General features: G+C 42.5%; 4 non-coding genes across 4 annotated transcripts; 2 read left to right on the forward strand and 2 right to left on the reverse strand.

Annotated features, from left to right (window-relative positions):
- The first annotated feature begins 4,503 nt into the window (after positions 1–4,503).
- trnap-agg lies at positions 4,504–4,575 on the forward strand. The gene has a single exon. It is a non-coding gene; the product is annotated as a tRNA-Pro (tRNA).
- A 5,594-nt stretch (positions 4,576–10,169) lies between these two features.
- Positions 10,170–10,241, reverse strand: trnaw-cca. Its single transcript has one exon. It is a non-coding gene; the product is annotated as a tRNA-Trp (tRNA).
- Positions 10,242–10,635: 394 nt separating this feature from the next.
- trnai-aau lies at positions 10,636–10,709 on the forward strand. The gene has a single exon. It is a non-coding gene; the product is annotated as a tRNA-Ile (tRNA).
- A 639-nt stretch (positions 10,710–11,348) lies between these two features.
- On the reverse strand, positions 11,349–11,421 carry trnav-aac. The gene has a single exon. It is a non-coding gene; the product is annotated as a tRNA-Val (tRNA).
- Positions 11,422–17,307: the final 5,886 nt, after the last annotated feature.

The following is a 17,307-nucleotide window of genomic DNA, read 5'->3' on the forward strand; positions in this document are numbered from 1 at the left end:
TTGTGAAGAGCCTGGAGGAAACAGGGACAAAAGTATCTATATCCACAGTAAAACGATTCCTATATCAACATAACCTGAAAGGCCACTCAGCAAGGAAGAAGCCACTGCTCCAAAACCGCCATTAAAAAAGCCAGACGACGGTTTGCAACTACACATGGGGACAAAGATCGTACTTTTAGGACAAATGCCCTCTGGTCTGATGAAATAAAAATAGAACTGTTTGGCTGAAATGACCATCGTTATGTTTGGAGGAAAAAGGGGGATGCTTGCAAGCCGAAGAACACCATCCCAACCATGAAGCACGGGGTGGCAGCATTATTTTGTGAGGGTGCTTTGCTGCAGGAGGGACTTCACAAAATAGATTGCATCATGAGGCAGGAAAATTATATGGATATATTGAAGCAACATCTCAAGACGTCGGTCAGGAAGTTAAAGCTTGGTCACAAATGGGTCTTCCAAACGGACAATGACCACAAGCATACTTCCAAATGTTGCAGCAAAATGGCTTAAGGACAACAAAGTCAAGTCAAATCAAATTTGATTTGTCACATACACATGGTTAGCAGATGTTAATGCGAGTGTAGCGAAATGCTTGTGCTTCTAGTTCCGACAATGCAGTAATAACCAACAAGTAATCTAACTAACAATTCCAAAACTACTGTCTTATACACAGTGTAAGGGGATAAAGAATATGTACATAAAGATATATGAATGAGTGATGGTACAGAGCAGCATAGGCAAGATACAGTAGATGGTATCGAGTACAGTATATACATATGAGATGAGTATGTAAACAAAGTGGCATAGTTAAAGTGGCTAGTGATGCATGTATTACATAAAGATGCAGTAGATGATATAGAGTACAGTATATACGTATACATATGAGATGAATAATGTAGGGTATGTAAACATTATATTAGGTAGCATTGTTTAAAGTGGCTAGTGATATATTTTACATAATTTCCCATCAATTCCCATTATTAAAGTGGCTGGAGGTGAGTCAGTGTGTTGGCAGCAGCCACTCCATGTTAGTGGTGGCTGTTTAACAGTCTGATGGCCTTGAGATAGAAGCTGTTTTTCAGTCTCTCGGTCCCAGCTTTGATGCACCTGTACTGACCTCGCCTTCTGGATGATAGCGGGGTGAACAGGCAGTGGCTCGGGTGGTTGTTGTCCTTGATGATCTTTATGGCCTTCCTGTAACATCGGGTGGTGTAGGTTTCCTGGAGGGCAGGTAGTTTGCCCCCGGTGATGCGTTGTAATACATGTATCACTAGCCACTTGCTAGTGCGCAATGATGTGTCAAGTCTTTATTTAGTGCATTATTATAGGGTAAGCATTAGAATAAGCCGCCTCAATAGTTATAGCCATATGTGATAATATCTCATAGGAGCTGATCCATCGTCAGCATTGTGGAATAATTCAAATGTTACCGTAAGATTTGAAAGGGAGAACGCTGATCTAAGAGCGGCACTGTCTTTCTTTCAGTTTTATCAGTATTCCTACCATGTTGTTGTTTTTCTACCATGCTACCATGTTGTTGTCATGTTGTGTTGCTGCATGCTATGTTGCTGTCTTAGGTCTCTCTTTCTGTCATGTTGTGTTGTCTCTTTTCGTGATGTGGGTTTTGTCCTATATTGTTATTTAATTTATTAAGGGGGCCTTTTGCCTTTTGATAGGCCGCCATTGTAAATAAGAATTTGTTCTTAACTGACTTACATAGTTAAATAAAGGTTCAATAAAAATAAATAAATAAAAGCCAACTTTGCGAACGTTCTCTCTGTATGGTGCTTTGGGAAACGCATGTTAAGAGCTTCGGACGTTATAAGAAATACATATAGTTAAAACAAACACTTGTAAACCTACAAATTCTGCAGTGGAGCAGGTTGAGAGCTTCAAGTTCCTTGCTGTCCACATCACCAACAAACTTTCATGGTCCAAGCACACCAAGACAGTCGTGAAGAGTGCACGACAAAACCTATTCCCCCTCAGGAGACTGAAAAGATTTGGCATGGGTCCTCAGATCCTCAAAAGGTTCGACAGCTACACCATCGAGAGCATCCTAACTGGTTGCATCACTGCCAGGTATGGCAACTGCTTGGCCTCCGACCGCAAGGCACTACATATGGTAGTGCGAACGGCCCAGTACATCACTGGGGCCAATCTTCCTGCCATTCAGGACCTCTATACCAGGCGGTGTCAGAGGAAGGCCCTAAAAATTGTCAAAGACTCCAGCCATCCTAGTCAAAGACTGTTCTCTCTGCTACTGCACAGCAAGCGGTACCAGAACTCCAAGTCCAGGTCCAAGAGGTTTCTAAACACCTTCTACCCCCAAGCCATAAGACTCCTGAACAGCTAATCAAATGGCTACCCCCCTGTATATTTATTTTATTTATCTCAAATCAAATTTGATTTGTCACATACACATGGTTAGCAGATGTAAATGCGAGTGTAGCGAAATGCTTGTGCTTCTAGTTCCGACAATGCAGTAATAACCAACAAGTAATCTAGCTAACAATTCCAAAACTACTACCTTATAGACACAAGTGTTAGGGGATAAAGAATATGTACATAAAGATATATGAATGAGTGATGGTACAGAGCGGCATAGGCAAGATACAGTAGATGGTATTGAGTGCAGTATATACATATGAGATGAGTATGTAAATAAAGTGGCATAGTTAAAGTGGCTAGTGATACATGTATTACATAAAGATGCAGTAGATATAGAGTACAGTATATACGTATACATATGAGATGAATAATGTAGGGTATGTAAACATTATATTAGGTAGCATTGTTTAAAGTGGCTAGTGATATATTTTACATCATTTCCCATCAATTCCCATTATTAAAGTGGCTGGAGTTGAGTCAGTGTGTTGGCAGCAGCCACTCAATGTTAGTGGTGGCTGTTTAACAGTCTGATGGCCTTGAGATAGAAGCTGTTTTTCAGTCTCTCGGTTCCAGCTTTGATGCACCTGTACTGACCTCGCCTTCTGGATGATAGCGGGGTGAACAGGCAGTGGCTCGGGTGGTTGTTGTCCTTGATGATCTTTATGGCCTTCCTGTGACATCGGGTGGTGTAGGTGTCCTGGAGGGCAGGTAGTTTGCCCCCGGTGATGCGTTGTGCAGACCTCACTACCCTCTGGAGAGCCTTACGGTTGTGGGCGGAGCAGTTGCCGTACCAGGCGGTGATACAGCCCGCCAGGATGCTCTCGATTGTGCATCTGTAGAAGTTTGTGAGTGCTTGTGTGTACGCCGAGGAACTTAACTTACTACCCTCTCCACTACTGTTCCATCGATGTGGATAGGGGGGTGTTCCCTCTGCTGTTTCCTGAAGTCCACAATCATCTCCTTAGTTTTGTTGACGTTGAGTGTGAGGTTATTTTCCTGACACCACACTCCGAGGGCCCTCACCTCCTCCCTGTAGGCCGTCTCGTCATTGTTGGTAATCAAGCCTACCACTGTTGTGTTGTCCGCAAACTTGATGATTGAGTTGGAGGCGTGCGTGGCCACGCAGTCGTGGGTGAACAGGGAGTACAGGAGAGGGCTCAGAACGCACCTTTATTTAACCAGGTAGGCAAGTTGAGAACAAGTTCTCACTTACAATTGCGACCCGGCCAAGATAAAGCAAAGCAGTTCAATACATACAACACCACAGAGTTACACATGGAGTAAAACAAACATAGTCAATAATACAGTAGAAAAATAAGTCTATATACAATGTGAGCAAATGAGGTGAGATAAGGGAGGTAAAGGCAATAAAAGGCCATGGTGGCGAAGTAAATACAATATAGCAAGTAAAACACTGGAATGGTAGATTTGCAGTGGAAAAATGTGCAAAGTAGAAATATAAATTTTGGGGTGCAAAGGAGCAAAATAAATAAATACAGTAGGGGGAGAGGTAGTTGTTTGGGCTAAATTATAAATGGGCTATGTACAGGTGCAGTAATCTGGTGACAGCTGGTGCTTCAAGCCAGTGAGGGAGATAAGTGTTTCCAGTTTCAGAGATTTTTGTAGTTCATTCCAGTCAATGGCAGCAGAGAACTGGAAGGAGAGACAGCCAAAGGAGGAATTGGTTTTGAGGGTGACCAGAGAGATATACCTGCTGGAGCACGTGCTACAGGTGTGTGCTGCTATGGTGACCAGCGGGCTGAGATAAGGGGGGACTTTACCTAGCAGGGTCTTGTAGATAACCTGGAGCCAGTGGGTTTGGCGACAAGTATGAAGCGAGGGCCAGCCAACTATTGTTATTTTACTGCTAAACTTGAATTACTTGTCACTTTTATTTCTTATTTTATCCGTATTTAACTGCATTGTTGGTTAGGGGCACCTAAGTAAGCATTTCACTGTATACACCTGTTGTATTCGGCGCATGTGACTAATAACATTTTATTTGTATTAATTTCTATTGGGAAACTAAGCCTAGATAATCAAAAATATGGAAGTCAGTACGTTATTTTTATGGCATGAAGAAAAGTACATAATTCCGGTAATGTGTATCTTGGCTCGTTGGTCTAGGGGTATGATTCTCGCTTAGGGTGCGAGAGGTCCCGGGTTCAAATCCCGGACGAGCCCTCCTTTTTCAAAGGATACATTCGTAAATATATTCTGGTTTCTACTCAGATTTCAGAGCGCTCTCGTCTGAGTGTGCCAGAGCGCAAGATAATTTATGAATGTACGAACGCTCAACACCCGTTGAAATTGACCGGTGTCAGTAAACCTCGGCAAAAAAAGGCTAATTAAATTGTTGCCAGCAGCACAGTTACAGTCACCAACGGTCTGGATAAGATGAAAACAGCCTAACCAGATCGACAGCGCGAGTAAAATGGTCAGAGTGAGGTGTTCTCTCATTTGTGTCTGGAAGTCGTTAGCCAGTTAGCTTGACTGCAGTAGTAAGGGCAGAACGCTCGGATCAACCCTACTCTATGGGGGGTGATAAGGGACATGTATAAGCCTAGGCAACCGTACCACCTGAAATGACATGACACCAAAGACTTAATAACTAACGCCTGCATCGCATGTTAATGAAAGTTATAATGTGCATAGTTTATATGAATTAAATCGCAACCATAAATGTTAGAAACCTACCATTTTGCCTGCAAGCAGACATTCTGATGTAGCCTACGGCTTGTGTATTTCCTTTTATCCCTAGGCCTAGAAAAGATTATGTCCAATCTATAGATAATCTGTCTTTCCCTCAACACCTCATGGCATGGTATGTTATCTTATCCCGCTGTATACAATACAGGTAATTTATTACAAATGTATAAAGCATATGATTTATAAATTTATGAGCACCAGCTAACAGCGTATTAGCCTGGTTTTGTTAGCTAAGGAAAATATGTGGGACATTCTAGGTATTACATTTATTCGCCACAAGAGTGTGACATTGAGACATTTCTCAGGTTAATTTGATATATTTTGATACTAAAATGGGTGATAGTTTATTCTGATGTTGTGAATATGAGATTACACATGGAAACAATATTTTTATTATAGTAAATGAGGAATTATTAGACATTTTTAAATCCACTATACTATCACAGTGACTTTAATACACATTTCAATTGTTCTTTTGTTAGTATATTATAGAGCAGATCTATGGCGTTACGCTCGTCGGTGGAAGGAAGAGTGGACCAAAGCGCAGCGTGGAAATTGTTCATGATATTTATTTACAAGAAACACTCAAACAAAGATAACAAATCCAAAAACGAAAGCGAACAGTTCCGTCAGGCAGACACTAAACAGAAAATAACACCCCACCAAAACCCAAATGGAAAATCACAACTTATATATGATCCCCAATCAGAGACAACGATAGACAGCTGCCTCTGATTGGGAACCACACTGGCAAAACAACAAAGAAATAGAAAACATAGATTTTCCCACCTGAGTCACACCCTGACCTAACCAAACATAGAGAATAAATAAGGATCTCGAAGGTCAGGGTGTGACATATGGAGAATTGCTATCCCGTTGACTACTCATCAATTATCCATACTGTGTGTTTCCCATGATTGCAGCTTTGGAAATAAATTAACTATCCATCCATTACTCCTTCTTGTGTTGACTCACTGGCTTGAGGGACGGGACCAGGAAGGTCACAGTAGCATTGTTTCGCATAGGCGCCCAGTGATAGTACAGTGAGTTTGATATATAATGTGTAGATGTATGGTGACTTGACGTTTGGATGAACAGACCAACAGGACTGCCATGGGCAAGTCCCTTGACGGATACCAGGAATGGTGGAAGGACAATCTGAAGGTAATTATCTTTACACACAACACAGCAGTGTACAGGCCTCCAGAGTATTCACTCTATCGCCTGCTATTTGGAGGGGATCCGCAGCAGTTAACTGACATAAACAATGCAATTAAATATAACATTGCATATACTGTAGTGTATTTTTTTTCGATTGACTTAGTGTTTTTCTTTTGCTGTTTTTGTATAACATACTTTGAAGTCACTGATACTCCACCTGATGTGGTGGAAGTTGTCGAACCAGATCAGAACGCCTTTGAAGACCACCTTCAGGCACCGACTGAGGAGGATGTGGAGGATTTTGACCAAAATTATAGTCAGCTGTTAATTTATTTTCTGCCCTTCCAAGAGATATATATATAAGAGATGTATTTGTAATAATATGAAATAAAATTGCATTTATTTCTACTATCAATCAAGGTGAGACTGAAAATGGACAGGGCGCATGAGAAGGAGATTCACCTGAGAAGAATCAAGGGGACAAAGAGCTTCGACATCTGGGTGAATGACTTGGCTTGGAAGAAGGATGAAAGGAAGGCGAGACCCGGGAAAGCTTGGAGCTCTTTCGCTCCTAGCTGGGGTCCACATCCGTTAAGGTGAATATAAAATCTCAGATGATAACTATTTGCATTTGCTGCCTTGTGGGCGGTATCGCCATGCTGTCAGCAGTACCAACGCTGGCCCAGGGGTTTCTCCAAATAGTCAATCTCAAGGCTAACCACTGGGTCTCGTTAAGTAACCGCCAGCCACTTCCTGGTAGGTACTGTTAAGGTGTATGACTCCATGGGCATGACATCACCCTGGAGTTTTTCTCACAACTCATCTCTATATTTTCCAGGGACCATCCCTTACCAACCTCACTGACATAAAAAATTAGACAGGTATCCTTTATTTTCTGTCTACCATTAACATTATTGCATGTCTAATCAAATATTTAAATTACTATTACTATTTACTAATAACTATTTTTACATACCTGATAATCATTTAACCTGTGTGTTTGCTTGTTTACGTCTGTCTCCTTCCCGGTTCCCTTTACTCTGCTCCTGTTCTCCAGGACCTAGGGATTCTGACACCCAGACATGAATCCACCTGATGTCCTCCATTACCAACCACCCTCCAACTTTTCATTACATCAGCTACTGTTATTGTCAAGTTTTATCATCTGCTAAGAAAGAGCAAGACAACTATCATACTGGGCACATAATGTGAGCTGCACAGATTAGCTAAAAACACTAGCACTGCAAACACTCAGAAAAAAGAGGGCAGCAGCGCCTGGACTTTGAACTTTCCCTCTTAGAGTCCACTACCTGTTGAAAAACAAGTGACAGGCAGAACCTCCCATCCACACAAGACCCCCATCCTCTCTAATCCACACACTAGAATTCTGTATTTCAGTCTAATTGCCATGTGAGTGTACAAAAAAATCTGAAAGTAAATTGACACATGTACAAAAAAAATATCAATGGTTATGTATTTAAATCTGAAATATTGCTAGATTGGTTTTCACAGCCGTTTCATAAGGTGTTCGTTATTGTCAATTGTAACTTATCCCTTGAAGGTATTTGTTAGTTCAACATTATTAATTGTATCATAAGACATACAATAGATATATATTCAACCACAATGGTGTACTAATGAGCTATGATTTTAAAAAATCATAATTGAGGACTACAATTATTTCAGTAAGGGAATGCCACTTTAAAATGAAAACATGCCAGCCGGACAAGCCAGTGTATGAATCAAATGAATTTGCATATGAATGGAGTGGAAATTAGTTCCACTCCATTGGGGGGGGGGGGCATTGAAATGATATAATATTAACCCTGATGCCTGTTTATTCATAAACAGCAGAAGATGGTAAATACCATTAATCACAATGGTTAGCCTATGCAAATTAATAGGAATACATTTAGCCTAATTGGTAATATGACGTGAGGAAAAGTTGGGATCCTAGTCAAGCTTTTGTTTGTAAATTCCAGATTAAATATAGGTCTTCATGTATATCAAATCTTTAGGCAATTATGGGCTAAATCAATGACAAACAGCTTAAATGTTCATTATGACCTGTGATCGAAACAGGCTGGGGTGTTTTCGGTTCCATTTAGTCTAAGAATATGCATAAGAATGCAACTGCACTGAAATGAATAGCCTGATTCAATTGGGATTCTCCTGAATAATAAATGTTTTTATATGTTAAGCTGTTTTGGTCTATGCATAGACCCCATACCGATTCTAACTTTTTGGTATTTTGCATTAGGCATAGCTCTACATTGCAGAGCATTTAATTAACCAACCACATTTTCCTGGGGTGTTTAGGCTGCTCAAAACCTTCGGTAGACTAGTAGACTGCGGAAATAGTCGTGGAGTTTATCATTGTTATAGCCTAGATCGCTTTATAAAATCTGTACCGTTGCTTTTCCTATGGCTAAGCAAACAAGTGGTAGCCTATGCTTTTTGTCCATCTCTATAACAAGGCCTACATCCTCACATACGCCCTCAATTCAAACCCTGCTTTTAACCATCTCCACAGAAATGTATTGAAGATAGATTGCATGGTGACAGTGATTGTCTGTTAATCCAGTAAATTGGGAAGTGGGGGGGGACGAAGTGTGGGGACATCAGTGATTTTCATGTCAGAGATGACAGAAATTCCGAGTTGGATGACTGTTCAAAACAAAAATCCTTGTCCGAGCTCATTTTTTTTGAGTTCCCAGTTGTCTTGAACGCACTGAAGTCGAAAGATCAGAATTTGCAGACTTCCGAGTTGTTTTGAATGCGCCACTAGAGACCTAGACTACCCCCAACAAAGAAAAGGAAAGGGGGATACCTAGTCAGTTGTGCAACTGAATATATTCAGCTGAAATGTATTTTCCGTATTTAACCCAACCCCTCTGAATAAGAGAGGTGCGGGGGCTGCCTAAACCGAAATCCACGTATTCATGGGTTAACTGCCTTGCCCGGGAAAAATGACAAAAAAAAGTTTATTGTCAGCTTTGGGATTCAATCTAGCAACCTTACAATTACTGGCCCACCACCCTAACTACTAGGCTGCCAAGAAGCCATTATGTTTGTATTGATGCAAGAAATAGGCATATCTACACAGTAATGGTGGCTGTGATACCAACTAGCCTAATCATTTTTGCATTGAGATGATCGTCCTATTTTAGCTAAGTCGACAAATGAAATTGATGAACTCAACAGACACTTAAACTAACACGTAATGCGTAACACATTAGTAACATCATAATAAACTTACACGCAAATGGACATGTGACGTGTCAGTGACACGTTATGCGACCTACGTGTCACGTGACATGAATGCGCTGGCAGTTTGACGCCTTAGAAACAAACTTGTCTCCATTGACAGTCAATGTTAATTAATGGCGTTATTTTATGGCGCTAGGAAGACGTTAGGTGATTTGGTGAGAGCTATCAGTAGCTTCACCAATTCTGGCATGTATCACCCCCATACCACTCCGAGAGCAGAGCGAAACGCTCTGAATTTACAAACGCCCAGAGCGCTCTCTGGTACTGCAGATTGAATTTACTAACACACCCAAAGTGTACACTCTTTCAGTTATAATTTTATCCAAAACATTTAACAATATTTCAGATTGAATTACGGTCGAAATTTGTATATTCATATTGTTATAGATCCTTTGTAAACAGAGTACATACCCATTACACACGTGCAAGCAGAGACAAGTATGAGGTTAAATATTTAAATATTGTCCTGGCAATGGCATGTTGTTTGCTTACGTTTGTCTGGGGCTTACATTTTGAATGTTAGATTAGATATTAAAACAGTTTTAACTTTAGTTCACGACATACTGACTGATTCTATAGCTTGGAGCTAGCTATGTGGCAATTAGAGTTTTTCAATTATAACAGACCATTAAAAATGTTGACCCCGACGTGATTTGAACACGCAACCTTCTGATCTGGAGTCAGACGCGCTACCGTTGCGCCACGAGGTCTGAAACCACAGGATGGCCATTCATGTATGTGACTGTGTCCAAAATACATTTTCTGTTGCTATGTCTAGTTTTTCACAGTTTGCTATCACTAAACAGAGAATGGTGGCAGATTACACACGTGAAATCGACTGTTTGCTCCAGCAAACAGTCGTGCTGGAGTGTGCTGGAGCTTGGCCAACATGTTTTTCTACAAGTCTAATATTTCCCTTTTTTTAGTAAAACAGAAAAGGAATATAAATTCGGAAATAAAAATGGAAAATGTTGCATGGTCCAAATGGTACTGTTTTGTGATATTGACCCATGCCCATTGCGTAAAACGATAAAACTAATCATAGCACTCAACTATGTCTGCTGGGAAGGTTCTAATTCATAACTTTTTTCTTGTTGTATATATGGCCGGTTAGCTCAGTTGGTTAGAGCGTCGTGCTAATAACGCGAAGGTCGCGGGTTCGATACCCGTACTGGCCACAGACTTTTCTTTTCTTGTATTACTAGTTGAATCTTTAGTGCATTTGGTACCATATGCCAATGTGTATGTCTCATTAAATGTTAAAAGCAAACGTATACAAGTGGTCCTACTAAGTGACATTGATATTTGCAATAATTTACTGTTTAAATTAGAATAGATCTCTCAAATAATTCAAATCTGGACCTTGAAGCCTTTTTTTCATTCTTCTCATCTAATCAAGGACTGATTTAGACCTGGGACACCAGGTGGGTGCAGATTGGCAGTCTAAGCAGTAATGTTATTTTTACTGCTTTTTAGGCAGCTACAACATATATTACATTAATTGATGGGGAGATACAGACATCATAAAACCAACATAGATTTACACAACTGATGTCCAGGCTATGCATTAGTCGCCTCACATCAAATCATGAATGTAAAAGGACTAATTTTGTACTTCAGTTGCACTTTTCCACACGGATGAAATACACTATATGACCAAAAGTATGTGGACACTTGCTTGTCAAACATCTCATTCCAAAATCAGACGTGTCCAGTTAGTTATTTGATAGAACAGAACACGAGCAGTACTCCAGACCTGCAGGGTAGGATTTCAAGACAACAAGGAATAGATTTGATTCCTAGGGTGATGTAAAAAGTGTTTCCGCCCGGTCTCGAACCGGGGACCTTTCGCGTGTTAGGCGAACGTGATAACCACTACACTACGGAAACTGGAAGAAATAGGTAAGAGGTAATTGTAATGTACGGTTTATAGGATAGGTACATGCGGTAAGTGGTCAAGATTATACCGTTATTAGCCTATAGGACAAGTCATTTAAAGAAATGGTCTAGGATTACTATTTGCACTCACATACATTCTTCAATCCCAATCCTTTGTATCACAAGGTTAGAGAAGGCCTGCTTAGCATTTTCATGTTGCACACTAACAATCATGGCGCCAGCTGAAGTTTTACGTGCTCCTAACCGAATGTGTTTTTTTGTTGTTTGTTTTTTTGCGTTGTTTGTAACTTTTTTTAAACATATTTAGTACATAATGTTGCTTGTTTTGCTAGAACAGACTGGAATATGTTCAGGGATTCTTCCGATGGCATTGAGGAGTACACCACATCAGTCATTGGCTTCATCAATAAGTGCATCGATGACGTCGACCCCACGGTGACCATTCGTACATACCGCAACCAGGAGCCATGGACTACAGACCATGTCCGCACTGAGCTAAAGGCTAGAGCTGCCACTTTCAAGGAGCGGGACTCTTTGAGAACAAGTTCTCATTTGCAACTGCGACCTGGCCAAGATAAAGCATAGCAGTGTGAACAGACAACACAGAGTTACACATGGAGTAAACAATTAACAACACAATAACACTCTAACCCGTAAGCTTATAAGAAATCCCGCTATGCCCTCCGACAAACCATCAAACAGGACTAAGATCGAATTGTCAGATGTGGCAGGGCTTGCCAACCATTATAGACTACAAAGGGAAGCAGAGCCAAGAGCTGCCCAGTGACACGAGCCTACCAGACGAGCCAAACTACTTGTATGCTCGCTACAAGGCAAATAATACTGAAACATGCATGAGAGCACCAGCTGTTCAGGATGACTGTGTGATCACACTCTCCACAGCCGATGTGAGTAAGACCTTTAAACAGGTCAACATTCACAAGGCCACAGGGCCAGACAGATTACCAAGACGTGTACTTCGACAGCATGCGCTGACCAACTGGCAAGTGTCTTCACTGACATTTTCAACCTCACCCTGTCCGAGTCTTTAATACCAACATGTTTTAAGCAGACCACCATAGTCCCTGTGCCCACAAACACTAAGGTAACCTGCCTAAATGACTCATGTCTGTAGAAATGAAGTGGTTTGAAAGGCTGGTCATGGCTCACATCAACACCATTATCCCAGAAACCCTACACCCACTCCAATTTGAGTACTGCCGTACAGATCCACAGACGATGCAATCTCTATTGCACTCCACACTGCCCTTTCCCACCTGGACAAAAGGAACACCTATGCGAGAATGCTATTCATTGACTACAGCTCAGCGTTCAACACCATAGTGCCCTCAAAGCTCATCAATAAGCTAAGGACCCTGGGACTAAACATCTCCCTCTGCAACTGGATCCTGGACTTCCTGACGGGCCGCCCCCAGGTGGTAAAGGTAAGTAGCAACACATCCGCCACGCTGATCCTCAACACAGGGGCCCCTCAGTGGTGCGTGCTCTGTCCCCTCCTGTACTCCTTGTTCACTAATGACTACACAGCCAGGCACGACTCCAACTCCATCATTAATTTTCCCGGTGACACAACAGTAGTAGGCCTGATCACCAACAATGACAAACAGCCTATATGGAGGAGGTCAGAGACCTGGCCATGTTGTGCCAGGACAACAACCTCTCCCTCAACTTGATCAAGACAAATGGAGATGATTGTGGACTACAGCAAAAGGAGGACTGAGCACACCCCCATTCTTATTGACGGGGCTGTAGTGGAGCAGGTTGAGAGCTTCAAGTTCCTTGGTGTCCACATCACCAACAAACTAACATGGTCCAAGCACACCAAGACAGTCATGTAGAGGGCACGACAAAACCTATTCCGCCTCAGGAGACTGAAAAGATTTGGCATGGGTCCTCAGATCTTCAAAAGGTTCGACAGCTACACCATCGAGAGCATCCTAACTGGTTGCATCACTGCCAGGTATGGCAACTGCTTGGCCTCCGACCGCAAGGCACTACAGAGGGTAGTGCGTACGGCCCAGTACATCACTGGGGCCAAGCTTCCTGCCATCCAGGACCTCTATACCAGGTGGTGTCAGAGGAAGGCCCTAAAAATGGTCAAAGACTCCAACCACCCTAGTCGTCATAGACTGTTCTCTCTGCTACCGCACGGCAAGCGGTACCGGAGCGCCAAGAGACTTCTAAACATCTTCTACCCCCAAGCCATAAAACTCCTGAACATCTAATCATAGTCTCGCTATTGTTATTTTACTGCTGCTCTTGAATTACTTGTTCCTTTTCTTTCTTATTCTTATTCGTTTTTTTAGACTGCATTGTTGGTTATTGGGCTTGTATGTAAGCATTTCACTGTAAGGTCTACAGCTGTTTTATTCGACACATGTGACTAATACAATTTGATTTGATTTGAACATGTGATGTACACTATAGGGCTGAGTCGAAAAGAGAGGTGGTGGCTCACATTTCAGGTGCATGTTACATTTGGAGAGTGTGTGTGACCAGGCAAATGTGGCTCAGCTGTCTGCCAGTTGGGAAGACCCACACGTTGAAAACTTAACAAAGGAGGGCCCTCAATTCATTGTTCGGATCAACTATTTTCAGACCTCATAATATATATAGGCTTCAGATACGGTATAATTAACTATCTAATGTCATTGTCAATTGGCTGTGTCCCTTGCTGACTTCTATTTGGAAATGTATATTCTAATGTACTGTAACAAAAAATATATATAATAATTTACATTATCAGAAACTTTATACTAAACTATAAGTGGCAAAAAATATCATTGTTTGATTATTTTGTACTGCCCAATCATATTAAGCCTAATCATATAATATAATATATAATTATATTATAATATATAATAATATGACAACATTTTCCAATCAGAAATGTTTTTTCAAAATCTGTTTCTCAGTGTCACGAGTTCCGCCGAAGTCTGTCATTCTCCTTGTTCGGGTGGCGTTCGGTGGCCGACGTCACCGGCTTTCTAGCCACCGCCGATCCACTTTTCATTTTCCATTTGTTTGTCTTTTCACACCTGGTTTCACTCAACTAATTACTTGTCTATTATTTAACCCTCTGTTCCCCATGTGGTATTTTGTGAGTGATTGTTTATTGTATTTTCGGTCTGTCAACACATCAACACGTCAACTAATCTGAAAACAAGACTCCCTAAATTTTATCAGCATATCGATTGCGCAACCAGGGGTGGAAAGACCCTGGATCATTGTTACTCTAACTTCCGCGACGCATATAAGGCCCTGCCCCGCCCCCCTTTCGGAAAAGCTGACCACGACTCCATTTTGTTGATCCCTGTCTACAGACAGAAACTAAAACAAGAAGCTCCCACGCTGAGGTCTGTCCAACGCTGGTCCGACCAAGCTGACTCCACACTCCAAGACTGCTTCCATCACGTGGACTGGGAGATGTTTCGTATTGCGTCAGACAACAACATTGACGAATACGCTGATTCGGTGTGCGAGTTCATTAGAACGTGCGTTGAAGATGTCGTTCCCATAGCAACGATTAAAACATTCCCTAACCAGAAACCGTGGATTGATGGCAGCATTCGTGTGGAACTGAAGGCGCGAACCACTGCTTTTAATCAGGGCAAGGTGTCTGGTAACATGACTGAATACAAACAGTGCAGCTATTCCCTCCGCAAGGCTATCAAACAAGCTAAGCGCCAGTACAGAGACAAAGTAGAATCTCAATTCAACGGCTCAGACACAAGAGGCATGTGGCAGGGTCTACAGTCAATCACGGACTACAGGAAGAAACCCAGCCCAGTCACGGACCAGGATGTCTTGCTCCCAGGCAGACTAAATAACTTTTTGCCCGCTTTGAGGACAATACAGTGCCACTGACACGGCCTGCAACGAAAACATGCGGTCTCTCCTTCACTGCAGCCGAAGTGAGTAAGACATTTAAACGTGTTAACCCTCGCAAGGCTGCAGGCCCAGACGGCATCCCCGGCCGCGCCCTCAGAGCATGCGCAGACCAGCTGGCCGGTGTGTTTACGGACATATTCAACCAATCCCTATACCAGTCTGCTGTTCCCACATGCTTCAAGAGGGCCACCATTGTTCCTGTTCCCAAGAAAGCTAAGGTAACTGAGCTAAACGACTACCGCCCCGTAGCACTCACATCCGTCATCATGAAGTGCTTTGAGAGACTAGTCAAGGACCATATCACCTCCACCCTACCTGACACCCTTGACCCACTCCAATTTGCTTACCGCCCAAATAGGTCCACAGACGATGCAATCTCAACCACACTGCACACTGCCCTAACCCATCTGGACAAGAGGAATACCTATGTGAGAATGCTGTTCATCGACTACAGCTCGGCATTCAACACCATAGTACCCTCCAAGCTCGTCATCAAGCTCGAGACCCTGGGTCTCGACCCCGCCCTGTGCAACTGGGTACTGGACTTCCTGACGGGCCGCCCCCAGGTGGTGAGGGTAGGCAACAACATCTCCTCCCCGCTGATCCTCAACACTGGGGCCCCACAAGGGTGCGTTCTGAGCCCTCTCCTGTACTCCCTGTTCACCCACGACTGCGTGGCCACGCACGCCTCCAACTCAATCATCAAGTTTGCGGACGACACAACAGTGGTAGGCTTGATTACCAACAACAACGAGACGGCCTACAGGGAGGAGGTGAGGGCCCTCGGAGTGTGGTGTCAGGAAAATAACCTCACACTCAACGTCAACAAAACTAAGGAGATGATTGTGGACTTCAGGAAACAGCAGAGGGAACACCCCCCCATCCACATCGATGGAACAGTAGTGGAGAGGGTAGCAAGTTTTAAGTTCCTCGGCATACACATCACAGACAAACTGAATTGGTCCACTCACACAGACAGCATCGTGAGGAAGGCGCAGCAGCGCCTCTTCAACCTCAGGAGGCTGAAGAAATTCGGCTTGTCACCAAAAGCACTCACAAACTTCTACAGATGCACAATCGAGAGCATCCTGGCGGGCTGTATCACCGCCTGGTATGGCAACTGCACCGCCCTCAACCGTAAGGCTCTCCAGAGGGTAGTGAGGTCTGCACAACGCATCACCGGGGGCAAACTACCTGCCCTCCAGGACACCTACACCACCCGATGCTACAGGAAGGCCATAAAGATCATCAAGGACATCAACCACCCGAGCCACTGCCTGTTCACCCCGCTGTCATCCAGAAGGCGAGGTCAGTACAGGTGCATCAAAGCTGGGACCGAGAGACTGAAAAACAGCTTCTATCTCAAGGCCATCAGACTGTTAAACAGCCACCACTAACATTGAGTGGCTACTGCCAACACACTGTCAATGACACTGACTATACTCCAGCCACTTTAATAATGGGAATTGATGGGAAATGATGTAAATATATCACTAGCCACTTTAAACAATGCTACCTTATATAATGTTACTTACCCTACATTATTCATCTCATATGCATACGTAGATAGTGTACTCTATATCATCGACTGCATCCTTATGTAATACATGTATCACTAGCCACTTTAACTATGCCACTTGGTTTACATACTCATCTCATATGTATATACTGTACTCGATATCATCTACTGTATCTTGCCTATGCTGCTCTGTACCATCACTCATTCATATATCCTTATGTACATATTCTTTATCCCCTTACACTGTGTATAAGACAGTAGTTTTTTGGAATTGTTAGTTAGATTACTTGTTCGTTATTACTGCATTGTCGGAACTAGAAGCACAAGCATTTCGCTACACTCGCATTAACATCTGCTAACCATGTGTATGTGACAAATAACATTTGATTTGATTTGATTAATGGTGTGCGTGTATTTGTTACTGTGTATATTTGACATTTTGAGTA

Source organism: Oncorhynchus tshawytscha, linkage group LG10 (genome assembly GCF_018296145.1).
Source record: "Oncorhynchus tshawytscha isolate Ot180627B linkage group LG10, Otsh_v2.0, whole genome shotgun sequence".
NCBI lineage: Eukaryota > Metazoa > Chordata > Actinopteri > Salmoniformes > Salmonidae > Oncorhynchus > Oncorhynchus tshawytscha.